The following is a 15,675-nucleotide window of genomic DNA, read 5'->3' on the forward strand; positions in this document are numbered from 1 at the left end:
AATTACATTTAATTATAATACTTAAGTATATTTAAAATCAAATACTTGTACAATTTTACTCAAGTAATATTTTACTGGATGACTTTCACTTTTACTTAAGTCATTTTCTATTAAGGCATCTTAACTTTTACTCAAGTATGACAATTTGGGCTTTTTTTTCCACCACTGCGAGTATGCCATGGTGAAAGTAGGTCTACAAGATGTTGTCATTCGCTCTGGTCAAGTTGCCTGCAGCAAGTGTAAGGTGCCAGCTATAGCTTTGACGCCTCCAATCCAGTGGTGTTATGCGAACCGATTGAAGAGAACTTGTAATTGGAGAAGTTTGACATTGGCGAGGGACTAATGGAGATCTGCCAGACAGAAAGACCTTACGTTGAAGTGCCAATAGGGAATCATACCAAACATGACGTGACTCTACCTACTGTAGTAGAAAAGCTCTAGGCAACATCCAGCCAGTAGCAAAAAATGTGCAGACAGACCAACTGAGCTACCTCGAGCAAACTGTGATTGAAGTTATACAGCCTTGGCTCATCATCCAACCCTAAAGGTGACAGAGATGAGACAGCAACATTCTGGCACCCACCAGCTTTTTAAATGTATTTATTTAACCCTTATTTTACCAGGTAAGTTGATTGAGAACACATTCTCATTTAATGTTAGTCATCTTGATGAAGAGTAACAAAGGATTGTCAAGCAGATGCCATGTTAAGAATCATGTGCATTCTCCCGCGACAATACTGATATAGGATGCATCCCCAGCCTCCAGATGGCATTCAACTTATAGGATGATATCCCAGTCCAAAGCCCTTTTACAAGGAGGTTAAAGACTATGTATAAGACCTGCTCGCTAAGGGATGGATAGTGAAGTCGAAATCACCTTGCTCCACACCGGTAGTGTGTGTCCTGAAAAAGGATGGAACACTCAGGTTGTGTATCGACTACAGGCTACTCAATCACAAGACCGTGCCAGACAGCCATCCTCTACCACCCATTCAAACTCTCACAGACACCCTGGGAGGATACAGCTGGTTTTCAGTTCTGGACCAAGGAAAAGCCTATCACCAAGGCTTTATGGCTGAAGGGTCTCGACAGATGACAGCTTTCATAACTCTCTGATCTTTCAAAGGAGTCACCCTTGTCCTTGATGACAGTTTTGCATACTCTTGGCAATCTCTCAACCAGCTTCATGAAGTAGTCACCTGGAATGCATTTCAATTAACAGGTGTGCCTTGTGGAATTTCTTTCTTAATTAATTTGAGCCAATTAGTTGTGTTGTGACAAGGTAGGGGTGGTATACAGAAGATAGCCCTATTTGGTAAAAGACCAACTCCATATTATGGCAAGAACAGCTCAAATAAGCAAAGAGAAATGACAGTCCAACATTACTTTAAGACATGGTAAGTCAAAACTTTGAAAGTTTCTTCAAGTGCAGTCGCAAAAACCATCAAGCGCTATGATGAAGCTGGCACTCATGAGGACCACCACAGGAAAGGACACAGAATTACCTCTGCTGCAGAGGATAAGTTCATTAGAGTTCAAGTAACAGACACATCTCAACATCAACTGTTTAGAAGAGACTGCGTGAATCAGGCCTTCATGGTTGAAACCACTACAAAAGGACACCAATAAGAAGAAAAGACCTGCTTGGACCAAGAAACATGAGCAATGGACATTAGACTGGTGGAAATCTGTCATTTGATCTGATCAGTCCAAATTTTAGATTTTTGGTTCCAACCGCCGTGTCTTTGTGAGACGCAGAGTAGGTGAACGGATGATCTCTGCATGTGTGGTTCCCACCTGGAAGCATGGAGGAGGATGTGTGATGGTGTGGGGTGCTTTGCTGGTGACAGTCAGTGATTAATTTAGAATTCAAGGCACACTTAACCAGCATGGCTACCACAGCATTCTGCAGCCATACGCCATTTAAAAAAAAATATATATATTTCACCAGGTAGGCCAGTTGAGAACAAGTTCTCATTTACAACTGAGACCTGGCCAAGATAAAGCAAAAGCAGTGTGACACAAACAATACAGTTACACATGGGATAAACAAACGTCCAGTCAATAACAAAATAGAAAAATCTGTATAGTGTGTGCAAATGAAGAAAAGAGTAATTACAATTAAGCAATTAACACTGGAGTGATAGACGTGCAGATGAGGATGTGCAAGTAGAAATACTGGTGTGCAAAAGAGCAGAAAAACAAAAACAAATAAGGGATGAGGTAGGTAGTTGTTTGGATGGGCTATGTACAGCTTCAGCGATCGGTAAGCTCCTCTGACAGCTGATGCTTAAAGTTAGTGAGGGAAATATAAGTCTCCAACTTCAGTGATTTTTGCAATTCGTTCCAGTCATTGGGAGCAGAGAACTGGAAGGAATGGCTTTGGGGATGACCAGTGAAATATACCTGCTGGAGCGTGTGCTACAGGTGGGTGTTGCTATGGTGACCAGTGAGCTGGGATAAGGTGGAGCTTTACCTAGCAAAGACTTATAGATGACCTGGAGCCAGTGGGTTTGGCGATGAATATGTAGCAAGGACCAGCCCAACGAGAGCATACAGGTCGCAGTGGTGGGTAGTATATGGGGCTTTGGTGACAAAACGGATGGCACTGGGATAGACTGCATCCAATTTGCTGAGTAGAGTGTTGGAGGCTATTTTGTAGCTGACATCGCCGAAGTCAAGGATCGGTAGGATAGTCAGTTTTACGAGGGTATGTTTGGCAGCATGAGTGAAGAAGGCTTTGTTGTGAAATAGGTAGCCGATTCTAGATACAATTTTGGATTGGAGATGCTTAATATGAGTCTGGAAGGAGAGTTTCAGTTTAGCCAGACACCTAGATATTTATAGTTGTCCACATATTCTAAGTCAGAGCCTTCCAGAGTAGTGATGCTAGTCGGGGGGGCGGGTGCGGGCAGCGATCGGTTGAAGAGCATGCATTTCATTTTACTAGCATTTAAGAGCAGTTGGAGGCCATGGAAGGACTGTTGTATGGCATTGAAGCTCATTTGGGGGTTTGTTAACACAGTGTCCAAAGAAGGGCCAGATGTATACAGAATGGTGTCGTCTGCATAGAGGTGGATCAAAGAATCACCCACAGCAAGAGCGACATCATTGATATATACAGAGAAAAGAGTTGGCCCGAGAATTGAACCCTGTGGCACCCCCATAGAGACTGCCAGAGGTCCAGACAACAGGCCCTCCGATTTGACACACTGAACTCTATCTGAGAAGTAGTTAGTGAACCAGGCGAGGGCAGTCATTAGAGAAACCAAGGCTGTTGAGTCTGCCGATAAGAATACGGTGATTGACAGAGTCAAAAGCCTTGGCCAGGTCGATGAAGACGGCTGCACAGTACTGTCTTTTATCGATGGCGGTTATGATATCGTTTAGGACCTTGAGAGTGGCTGAGGTGCATCCGTGACCAGCTTGGAAACCGGATTGCATAGCTGAGAAGGTACGGTGGGATTCGTAATGGTCTGTGATCTGTTTGTTCACTTGGCTTTCGAAGATTTTAGAAAGACAGGGCAGGAAAGATATAGGTCTGTAACAGTTTGGGTCTGGAGTGTCTCCCCCTTTGAAGAGGGGGATGACCACGGCTGCTTTCCAATCTTTAGGAATCTCAGACGATACGAAAGAGAGGTTGACCAGATTGGTAATCGGGGTTGCAACAATGGCGGCGGATCATTTTAGGAAGAGAGTCCAGATTGTCTAGTCCCGTTGATTTGTAGGGATCCAGATTTTGCAGCTCTATCAGAACATCAGCTGTCTGGATTTGGGTGAAGGAGAAGCGGGGGGGGGGAGAGAGAGACTTGGGCCAGTTTGCTGCGGGGGGTGCAGAGCTGTTGGCCAGGGTTGGGGTGGCCAGGTGGAAAGCACGGCCAGTCGTAGAGAAATGCTTATTGAAATTCGTGGATTTATCGGTGGTGACAGTGTTTCCTAGCCTCTGTGCAGTGGGCAGCTGGGAAGAGGTGCTCTTATTCTCCATGGACTGTCCATCCCATCTGGTTTGCGCTTTGTGGGACTATCATTTGTTTTTCAACATGATAATGACCTAACACACCTCCAGGCTGTGTAAGGGCTATTTGACGAAGGAGAGTGATGGAGTGCTGCATCAGATGACCTGGCCTCCACAATCACCCGACACCAACCCAATATAGATGTTTAGGATGAGTTGGAACTCAGAGTGAAGGAAAAGCAGCCAACAAGTACTCAGCATATGTGACTGTTGGAAAAGCATTCCAGGTGAAGCTGGTTGAGAGAATGCCAAGAGTGTGCAAAGCTGTCATCAAGACAAATGCTGTCAACTTTGAACAATCTAAAATATATTTTGATTTGTTTTACACTTTTTTGGTAACTACTGATTCCATATGTGTTATTTCATAGTTTTGATGTCTTCACTATTATTCTACAATGTAGAAAATAGTAAAAATAAAGAAATACACTTGAATGAGTAGGTGTGTCCAAACTTTTCACTGGTACTGTATATCATGAGCTCCTCCAAGCTGAGTGCGGTGGGTCACAGATGGGTTGGTGAACTTGCCGACTTTAGATCTGACAGCAAATGCAGACGAGTCAAGATGAACACGGATGCGGACACACTCTTCCGGTTGCCACTGGACATCAACAAGTATGTCGCTGAATGCAAAGCTGCCCAGAGACAAGACATAGCCTGGGTGGCCGCTCTTAACCTGTCACAAGGCAACTCGGAACCAGACTCAAGGGGACCCTTGCAGACGATCAGCCACAATGAGTTTGTGGGGACTCAGAGAACGGATAGGGCCGTTGGAGAACTAATCAGATTGAAAGAAACCAACACAGTCCTGACCAGTAATGACAGACGAGGAGGAAGTGGTCCTTTAAGGAACATGATGCGTGAATGGAGGAAACTTCACCTCGACAATGGACTACTATACCGCAAGACATGCCAGAGAAGACAACTGTCGGAACTGCGAGAGTCCTTATCCTGGCGAGGCACCGGTTTTACTGGCCCAATTAATGAAGAGAGACATCGACGAGCATGTAACCCCACAGTGCCACTGTATAAAGCAAAGGAAGCCGGTTACACACACCAGAGCACTAGTAGGCGGCATTACTACTAGTTCACCTTTGGAACTTGTGTCTATTGACTACATGTATTTAGAGGACAGCTGAGGTGGCTATGAATATATCCTGGGTGTCATTGATCATTTTACAAGGTTCGCCCAAGCGTATCCAACAACAACAAAAAATATTCTGGAAGAACAACGGCAGAAAGGATCTTCAGCGATTTCATTCCACAGTTCGGATATCCAAGAAAGTTACACCATGACCAAGGCCGTGAGTTTGAGAATGAACCTTTAAGACGTTGCATCAACTCACCAGAGTGAGTAATTTGAGGACAACACCATACCACCCACAGGGTAATCCAGCAGAACGATTTAACAGGACGTTACTCAAGATGAATAGATGGAAGACCACCTTCCACAGGTTGTATATGCCTATAATTGTACCAAGCACGAAGCTACAGGATTCTCAAGTTTTACTTGCTGTATGGCCGTTATCCACGCCTATCAGTAGACTTGTTGTTTAGTTTGATGATAGGTGAAGTGGCTCCTTCTTCTAAGGGTTATGCCGAGAAGTGGGCTGAGAGGATGAGAGAAGCATATCAAATTGCATCTGAAAACAGCAAACAATCAAGTACAAGTTGGAAGAAGCTCTATGACCGATACATGAAAGGAGTCGTTCTTCACTCTGGAGACAGAGTACTTGTCTGGAATCTGGGGGAAAGAAGAGGTCCACGGAAGTTAAGGTCATATTGGGAGAAAACTGTGTATGTTGTCAAAGAACAAGTAAATGACAATCCAGTGAGTAAAGTATTTCCTGAGACAAGTGGAAACAAGACCAGAATCCTACACTAAAACCTACTACACTTAGTCAATGACCTACCTGTCAACTTACCACCACAGTCCGAGAAGACAATCTAACCTAAAGAGAAAAGAGGAAGAAAGAGACAGATGATGGAACAAAATCAAAATGAGATGACATCAAACAGTGATTCAACAGACTCGAACAATGATTAATATCCCAGAAGTAAATGTTTTTAAATATTTTTATTTATTTAACCTTTATTTTAACTAGGCAAGTCAATACTGGTTGAGAGTACCTGTTAGGAAAGGACCTGAAAGAGAGAACACTAGACTTCCCTGTGAGTGTCACAAGCGTCGATGAAAGGTGACCAAAACACAGCGGGTATAGTGCTCATCTTCGAATATTTATTTAGAGAGAGAACACTTAAACAAAAATAACAAACGACAATTAACAGTTCTGTAAGGCACACGGCTATACAGAAAACAACCATCCACAAAACAGGAAAAAAACAGGCTGCCTAAGTATGGCTTCCAATCAGAGACAACAAAAAACACCTGCCTCTGATTGGAAACCAAACATGGAAAAAGAAACATAGAAATAGAAAACTAGAACCAAAATCCCCTAGAACCAAAAAACCCCAAAACACACAAAACAAACACCCCTTGGCACGCCCTGCCCATACTACAGTTACAAATGACCCCTTTACTGGTCAGGACGTGACAGTGAGAGTCAAAGGATTTTGGTGCATGGAGAAACACTACTGTGCACCTATAATGTCAGAAGAAGAAAATTACCACCAACAAGAAATCAGACTGACAGAGCGAGACAATAGACCTGAAATTCCTCAAACAGTTGATAACCAGACCGACCCAGTCAGGAGATCCACAAGTGGTAGGAGGCCTACACAGATGTTTACTTACCAGTCATTAGGTCAGCCATCATTCGACCCACACAGTTCGGTTAGCACTGTAGGGTTTTATGGGGTACCACTTATGCCAGTTTGGCAAACAACCTTATTACAGTATATGCCAGCTTACCAGCCCATGCCTTACACAGTAATAGTGCCTTACGCCAATCTCACTTATGCATACCAGTTGAAAGGGAACTCATCTGAAACAAATCAATACCTTTAAGGGGTGTTTAAATTTGGTTTATAAGGGTTTATAATGTCATGAGCCATTACAGTTTTTGTTGGACGGGAATGGGGAGTAGGCGGTATTTTGGGTGGGAGTGATGGGAGTAGTGAGGTTTGTAGGGAATTATTGTGTTTTATTAGAAATTCAGGATTAGTTAAGAGTATATAGTGGTATAGACAGCTCTATTCACATTGCAGAATGATGATAACACTGCGAGAGTCACATGATTGGCTTGTTGCTTTGTATCCTCAAGATGTAAACACTGGGAGCTTAGCTATATAACGTAACAAATTAAATATTAAACTGAAATGCCAACTTTTATGTTCAATTATTTGACATGCATCCATTTCTTCGAACAAGTCTCGGATCTATCTTGTTACACCGGAAACTGAACGTGAAGCTAAATAGTTAGTGTGAATGCTAGCTAGTTGTGAGCTAAACAACTGTGTAAATTAGCTACCGTTGAGCTAACTTAGCTAGCTAGTTAACTGTTTGTGCTCTTGCCAACTCTATTGCTGTTACCATGCTTGGCATGGCCATTCCATAAGAAGTTGGCAAGAGATTAGCTAGATAGCTACACAACATGACCAAAAGTATGTGGACACGTGCTCATCGAACATCCCATTCCAAAATCATGGCCATTAATATGGAGTTGGTCCCCCCTTTGCTGCTATAACAGCCTCCACTCTTCTGGGAAGGCTTTCCACTAGATGTTGGAACATTGCTGTGGGGACTTGATTCCGGTGTTCCAATTCATCCCAAAGGTGTTCGATGGGGTTGAGGTCAGGGCTCTGTACAGGCCAGACAAGTTCTTATACACCGATCTCAACAAACCATTTAAGTATGGACCTCGCTTTGTGCATGGGGGCATTGTCATGCTGAAACAGGAAAGGGCCTTGCCAAACTGTTGCCACAAAGTTGGAAGCACAGAATTGTCTAGAATGTCATTGTATGCTTGCTGTAGCCTAGCCTGAACCAAGCAAAGCAGCCTCAGACCATTACTCCTCCTCCACCAAACTTTACAGTTGGCACTATGCATTGGGACAGATAGCATTCTCCTGGTATCTGCCGAACCCAGATTCATCCGTCGGACTGCCAGATGGTGAAGTGTGATTCATCACTCCAGAGAACACATTTCCACTGCTCCTGAGTCCAATCGCGGCAAGCTTTACACCACTCCAGCCAACACTTGGCATTGCACATGGTAATCTTAGGCTTGTGTGCGGCTGCTCGGCCATGGAAATCCATTTCATGAAGCTCCCGATGAACAGTTCTTGTTAGGGGCGCAACTTTCACTGGGAACAAGTCCCCCCCACATTCTGAAATTGCATTTTTGTCTCCCCCGTTTTATCATTGGAATGTGATACAAAACCTGGCAATGGTGTGCTTTAGGACCATGCAGATGCCCCAGAGTGGTCGGCTAGGCTGTTTTGGAGTGTTTATCCGACTTGAATAAAAAAAAGAATGAAATAATTATGGCCCCCCCAATTCTAAAACCAAAGTTGCGCCACTGGTTCTTGTGAGGATGTTGCTTCCAGAGGCATTTTGGAAATCGGTAGTGAGTGTTGCAAATGAGGAGATGATTTTTACGCTCTATGCGCTTCATCCCCGTTCTGTTAGTTTGTGTGGCATACCACTTCATGGCTGAGCAATTGTTGCTCTTATACGTTTCCACTTCACAATAACAGCACCTACAATTGACCGAGGCTGCACTAGCAGGGCAGAAATTTGATTAACTGAATTGTTGAAAAGGTGGCATCATATGACCGTGCCACATTGAAAGTCACTGAGCTCTTCAGTAAGACCATTCTACTGCCAATGTTTGTCTATGGAGATTGCATGGCTGTGTGCTCGATTTTATACACCTGTCAGCAATGAGTGTGGCTGAAATAGCAGAATCCAGTCATTTATTTAGACCCCTTGACTTTTTCCACATTTTGTTACATTACAGCCTTATTCTAAAATTGATTTTTTTTAATCTATACACAATTCCCCATAATGTCAAAGCAAAAACAGTTTAACCTCTAGAGGATAAAATCCTGTTAAGGGGATTGGTTGGACAACAACCAGTGAGAAAGCACGGCGCAAAATTCAAAAAAAAATCTAAAAATTAAAATTAAAGTATTATACGGCATTTTAAAGATACTCTACTCTTAATCCAATCACATTGTCCGATTTCAAAAAGGCTTTACGGTGAAAGCAAAACATTAGATTATTTTAGCATAGCATCTTAGCAACAAAAAAAGCAATTTTCCAAGCACGGATAGCCATCACAAAACCAGATATACAGCTAAAATTAAGCACCAACCTTTGACAATCTTCATCAGATGACACTCCTAGGACATTATGTTAGACAATACATGCATTTTTTGTTCGATCAAGTTTATATTTATATCCAAAAACCCAATTTTTACATTGGCGCGTGACGTTCAGAACATGTTTTCTCCCCATAACTTCCGGTGAATAGGCACATTTAATATACAGAAGAACTCATAAACGTTAACAAAATGTATAACAATTATTTAAAGAATTAGAGATAATCTACTCCTTTATGCAACCACTTTGTCAGATTTCAAAATAACTTTACGGAAAAAGCACATTGTTCAATATTCTGAGTACAGAACATAGCCTTTAATGCTAAGCTATACAGTTAGCCTACAACCACGACGTCGACAAATCAAAAAAAATATGTTCGAAATATTTACTAACCTTTGCTGATCTTTGGCAGAATGCACTCGGATGGGCACCCACTTCCACAAGAAATCTTCATTTGTTCTGCAAAGTCCATCATTTATGTCCAAATCTGTCCGTTTTGTTGACCCATCCAGAACACTTTACAATGCCATGTGGCGTGGACGCAAATCCATAGACGAAATGTTCAAAGTTCCATTAGCGTTTGTAGAAACACGTCAAACGATGTTTACAATCAATCCTTTAGGGTATTTTTTAACGTAAAATTGGGATAATTTTACAACCGGGCAATAGGTATTCATCCAACAAGAAAAATAAAAAACAACAATGTCACGTGCACACGCGTCATAAGACACCTTTCCTCAGACTGGTCAGTGATTGACTGAGCCACAATTTTCTGCCCGGTAACAGGTGATGGATAAAACCAGTTCCTAAAGATTGTTGACAGCCAATGGAAGAGTTAGGAGGTGCAACGTAAATCCTATGTCACTGTAGTTTTTGTAGGGATTCAAAAGAAAAACTACATTTCTAATTTCTCCCACTTCCGGATTAAATTTTTCTCAGGGTTTTTGCCTGCCATATGAGTTCTGTTGTACTCACAGACACCATTCAAACAGTTTTAGAAACTTCAGAGTGTTTTCTATCAAAATCTACTAATAATATGCATATTTTATTTTCTGGGCCAGAGTAGTAACCTGTTTAAATTGTGTATGTTTTTGATCCGGCCGTGAAAATACTGCCCCCTAGCCCCAACAGGTTTTAAACAGGTTTTTAGACATTTTTGCAAATGTACCATGTATGCATAAGCATTCAGAACCTTTGCTAAGAGACTTGAAATTGAGCTCAGGTGCATCCTGTTTTCATTGATTATCCTTAGCCAGCCACAGGAGAGGACGTGGAGGATTTCCGGAGGGACCTTTCTGTGGCTGACCTACAGGAAGGAGTTCCCTGCCCTGCAAGGCTCCTCCCTGACCTCTGATTGTGGCTGCTTGCTGAGGGTGGGACAGATGATGCTGGCTCAGCCCCTTTATGCAGTTCCTGGGCAGAGGTCAGTGGGATGGCAATCAACCAAGTCTATGGCTATTTCAAAATACGTCTATGGTTGATTCCTCAAATACTTTTTCCTAAGTTCTTTGTCTTAATTTATTGGAGAAGAAGGTCTAAGGGGAGGGACCTTGGAACTTCACCTCCAATACGTTTTGAGAAGGATGAAAGGAAAGAATTTGACCATCAGGTGGTTTTATTTGTCCCCCCAAGTTTTATGAGCCCCAAAAAAACTAAATGTGCATTGTTGGACATAAAAGACAGTAAAAACACCAGGAAAATCAGCTCCATGTGATTTGAATTTTGGAAATCTGTTCCCAAATATTTCCATGCATAATAGAGAAACAAACACGTGATCCTATACAAATGTAAGCAAGGTTTGAAATTATATTTTAGTCAAATACTATATCTGTATGGCTTTCTTGCGGTCAATTTGCAGTCTACAAATTATATTGAACAAAAATATAAATGCAAAATGCAACAATTTAAATTATTTACCCAGTTACAGTTCATATAAGGAAATCAGTGAATAAATTCATGAGGTCCTAATCTTTGGATTTCACATGACCGGGCAGGGGCGCAGCCATGGGTGGGCCTGGGAGGGCATAGGCCCACCCACTGGGGAGCCAGGCCCAGCCAATCAGAATTAGTTTTTCCCCACAAAAGGGCTTTATTATAGACATAAATACTCCTACATTTCATCAGCTGTCCGGGTGGCTGGTCTCAGACGATCCTGCAGGTGAAGAAGCCGGATGTGGAAGTCCTGGGCTGGTGTGATTACACGTGGTCTGCGGTTGTGAGGCCGGTTGGACGTACTGCCAAATTCTCTAAAATGACATTGGAGGTGGCTTACGGTAGAGAAATTAACATTCAATTCTCTGGCAACAGCTCTGGTGGACATTCCTGCAGTCAGTCAGCATGACAAGTGCATGCTCCCTCAAAACTTGAGACATCTGTGGCATTGTGTTGTGTGACAAAACTGCACATTTTAGAGTGGCCTTTTATTGTCCCCAGCACAAGGTGCACCTGTGTATTGATCATGCTGTTTAATCAGCTTCTTGATATGCCACACCTGTCAAGCGAATGGATTATCTTGGCAAAAGAGAAATGCTCACTTACAGGGATATAAACAAATTTGTGCACAAACATTTTTTGCGAACATTTCTGGCATATTTTATCTCAGCTCATGGAACATGGGACCAACACTCTACATGTTGCGTTTATGTTTTTGTTCAGTATATTTGTAATTATGTTCTGTCCCCCTGACCATCCGCTCAAGAATAAATCGTACCGCGGTGGAATCTAGGTGATGATACCTGGGATAGAGGATGTGAAGAATCAGGGAAAGATATTTACATCTCTATCTATAGCTAAGTGGGGAAGAAAAAGGGCTATAGTATGCCCCTAAACATTTTTACGAAAAAGTGAAAGACATGTTCCATTCCCTCGGGCATAGCCTAGAGTACATTGTAGTCAAATAGAAAAAGAAACAGGTTTTGTCATTGTTAGTTGTAAGTTGACCATTTTAATATACTCCTAAACAAAGTGGTTTCTCTGTTCTTTGGAGTCTGACCTCTTGAGACCCACACAATGATGAATATGAACCTCATTTTATTTTTATGCAGCCATTTAGAAAACAATATTTGAGCCTTAACTTGTTCTTCCACTGATTCTGAAATATGTCATTAAAGAAATCTTTCTTTCTAGCTATAAAATGACTAATGGCCACTTAAAGATATTTATTGATCAATTTCCCTTTCATTCACTCTGCAAGGTCATTATATTAATGCCTCATGCCCTAGTCCGGCTCCTTTTATGACCTTGGCCACTCCCACCCTCGCCACCCCATGTGCCCACCCTGTTTGTAGGGCTAAAACGCTGTAAAAGTGAAATACAGGACGTACTGAACAGCTATAATTGGACTATTATACCATAGGGTTTTCTCATTCTCTTATTTAAAGTCAAACTGGACTGTATCTGTTACAGCAGAAGATTTAAGGCAAATCTTTATTTCATGACTTCTGAAAGACTCTTTGTTCTAAGAGTCTTTGGTCTGGAGAATGTGGTTCAATGTCACATTTGAGCTAACAGCCAGAACACTGGTACCATTTGCTGTAACTTTAGTCTTTCTTGTGCTGAATGTTGAAGATTTTACCATATTTGCAGAGCATACTTTAACAAGGCACATTAAATAAATGATCTGATCATTAAAAGTTTCCTTTAATAGCAGTGTTCAACTAACAAATTGGAAAATATATATTAGGTGTTAAAAAACTTGATCGTCCTATCTCTGTCTGTGTTCCTCAGACTGGTTGGAGGCGTTGACCCTCCAGCCTCTAAACATAGAGGCCTGAACTACCAGTGCAGCCAAGTGTCTGGTGGCCAGCCTGGAGGCCTCGTTGCAGCGGGAGAGGCCCTTGGACCCAGGGCCGCTGCTCCATGCTCTGGGGGCTCCTGGAGTAGTGGAGGAGGCTGACACCCACCTGAGGGAGGTCTTCCACCGCACCCTGGTGTCCTGGATGGGGGACAGCCCCCAGGCACAGCCCCCAGGCACAGCTGGGGGTCCACAACCTGGTAGAGCTAGGCCTGGTGTCTGGAAATGGGTAGAGGACCGGTACGGCCCTGCCGTGGTGGCAAATCCTGTGGTGGGTCTGCTTCTAGAGTTATATTAATGCAGTGATAATGCTATAGGGTGATATTGATGCTGTTGACATTATTGGTGGCAACAAAATAAATATTTGTCTCTCTCTCTCTCTCTCAGAAAATATGTAGAGGAGGCAACAGACCCTGGGCTGGCAGGTATAACTGTTGATGTCTCCCAGGACTGTACAGGTATGACAGACGAGCCTCCTCTGGGCCGAGGGTCTGGGCACCTCGCCCAGTCCGACCCCGCATCAGGAGAAAACAGTCTAGAGGGACAATAGATATAAAAACCCAGAGGACAAACCATCCAGGAGAAGAAAAAAAATGGGAGGTCATAGGATTTTCAATGGTTTTCTATGGGATACCATTATTAGGAACCTGGTTGCAGTTCCTATGGCTTCCACTAGATGTCCACAGTCATTAGAAATTGTTAGATGATTTTCTTTTGAGAAATGAAGAAGTAGTCCTATTCATTGTAAGTGTCACTCCAGGTGGACTCTACTGTTTTGGTGCGCGTGAACAGGAGCGCTCTCCACATTGTTTTTATCCGGTATTAGAAACAGTTTATTCTGTCTTAAATTTTATCCATTATTTACGTTTTAGGGAACCTGAGGTTGGATTATAAACGTTGTTTGAAATGTTTGGACCAAGTTTACAGGTAACTTATTAGATACTTTGTAGGCATGTTGGGCAAGTTGAAACTGGTGTATTTCTGAATCAAACGCACCAAATAAATGGAAATGTTTGGGACATAAAGAAGGACATTATCGAACAAAAGGACCATTTGTGATGTTTCTGGGACATTTTGGAGTGCCAACAGAAGAAGATCTTCAAAGGTAAGGCATTAATTATATCGCTATTTCTGACTTTCGTGGTGCACCTGCCTGGTTGAAATATGATTTTCATGTGTTTGTATGCGGGGCGCTGTCCTCAGATAATCACATGGTTTGCTTTCGCTGTAAAGCCTTTTTGAAATCTAACACAGCGACTGGATTAAGAAGAAGTTAAGCTTTATTTTGATTTATGACACATATATTTTCAAGAATGTTAAATATTTGAATTTAGTACTTTTGAATTTCGCGTTCTGCAATTTCACCGGATGTTGGCCAGGTGGGACGCTACCGTCCCACCTGCCCATAAGAAGTTTTAAGAGCTGGGATAGATAGAGAGAGGATAGATGGAGAGCAGGGAGAAAGGTAGAGAAGTGGCAGGAGGCTAACACCTCCTCCAACCCCTCATCCTAAATCCTCCTCCTTCCTCCAATATTTTGGATTTTGAATAAAGTCCTTCTTCTCAATAGCAAGTGATTGGGACTGCTTGTGTGAGAGAAAAGAGAGTGTTAAGATGAGAGCTGCAGGATCTTGACTCTCCCAGTGTGTGAAGAGAGCATTACAGGTACAATAGTAGGGCACTATAAGGATGAGAGAGGTGGAGAGCAGCAGTGGATTACACTCTCACACTACTACAGAATACAGACACACTTATGATTGGAGACCTTGGTGAGAGAGTTGAGTAGAGAAGTTGCTCTGTGGGCAGGGCTGGGCAAACTTTTTGTCTCGAGGGCCACATCGGGATTTTAAAATTCAACGGAGGAACGCATTTTTGGGGGGACCAATTGTTTATTAAAATCAATCTGCAGGGGCCTCCCGAGTGGTGCAGCGGTCTAAGGCACTGCATGAGGCTTCACTACAGACCCAGGTTCGATCCCAGGCTGTGTCACAGTTGGCCGTGACTGGGAGACCCATGAGGCAGCGCACAATTGGCCCTGCGTCGTCCGTGTTAGGACAGGGTTTGGCAGGCTGAGATTTCCTTGTCCCATCGCGCTCTAACGACTCCTGTGGCGGGCCGGGCACATGCACGCTGACACGGTCGCCAGGTGTACGGTGTTTCCTCTGACACATTGGTGCAGCTGGCTTCCGGGTTAAGCAGGCATTGTGTCAATAAACAGTGTGGCTTGGCTGGGTCATGTTTCGGAGGATGCACGGCTCTCGACCTTTGCCTCACCCGAGTCCATACGGGAGTTGCAGCAATAAGACAAGACTATAACTACCAATTGGTACCACGAAATTGGGGAGAAAAAAATTGTAAAAAATATATATATTTATTTTCTTTTTTATGTCTCGCAGGCCGGATTGAAGTGCCCGTGGGCCGTATTTTGCCCCCCCCACCCCCCCTTGCTCCATGGTCTACCGGTGTAATAACACTCGACTCTGTCTGTTATAGATATTTACTCTATAGTAACAACATACATCATCATCGCAAATGTTCAGGGTTTCGATAGAGGCAGGCAAAAGTTTCACCCTGTCTGACCTCT

The 15,675-nt window shown here is 42.9% G+C and overlaps 1 pseudogene; it reads left to right on the forward strand.

Moving 5' to 3' along the window:
* Positions 1–4,487: 4,487 nt before the first annotated feature.
* LOC106583988 (cysteine protease ATG4C-like) overlaps positions 4,488–15,675 on the forward strand; it is a 32,604-nt pseudogene continuing 21,416 nt past the window's right edge.

Source organism: Salmo salar, chromosome ssa23 (assembly GCF_905237065.1).
Source record: "Salmo salar chromosome ssa23, Ssal_v3.1, whole genome shotgun sequence".
Classification (NCBI taxonomy): Eukaryota; Metazoa; Chordata; class Actinopteri; order Salmoniformes; family Salmonidae; genus Salmo; species Salmo salar.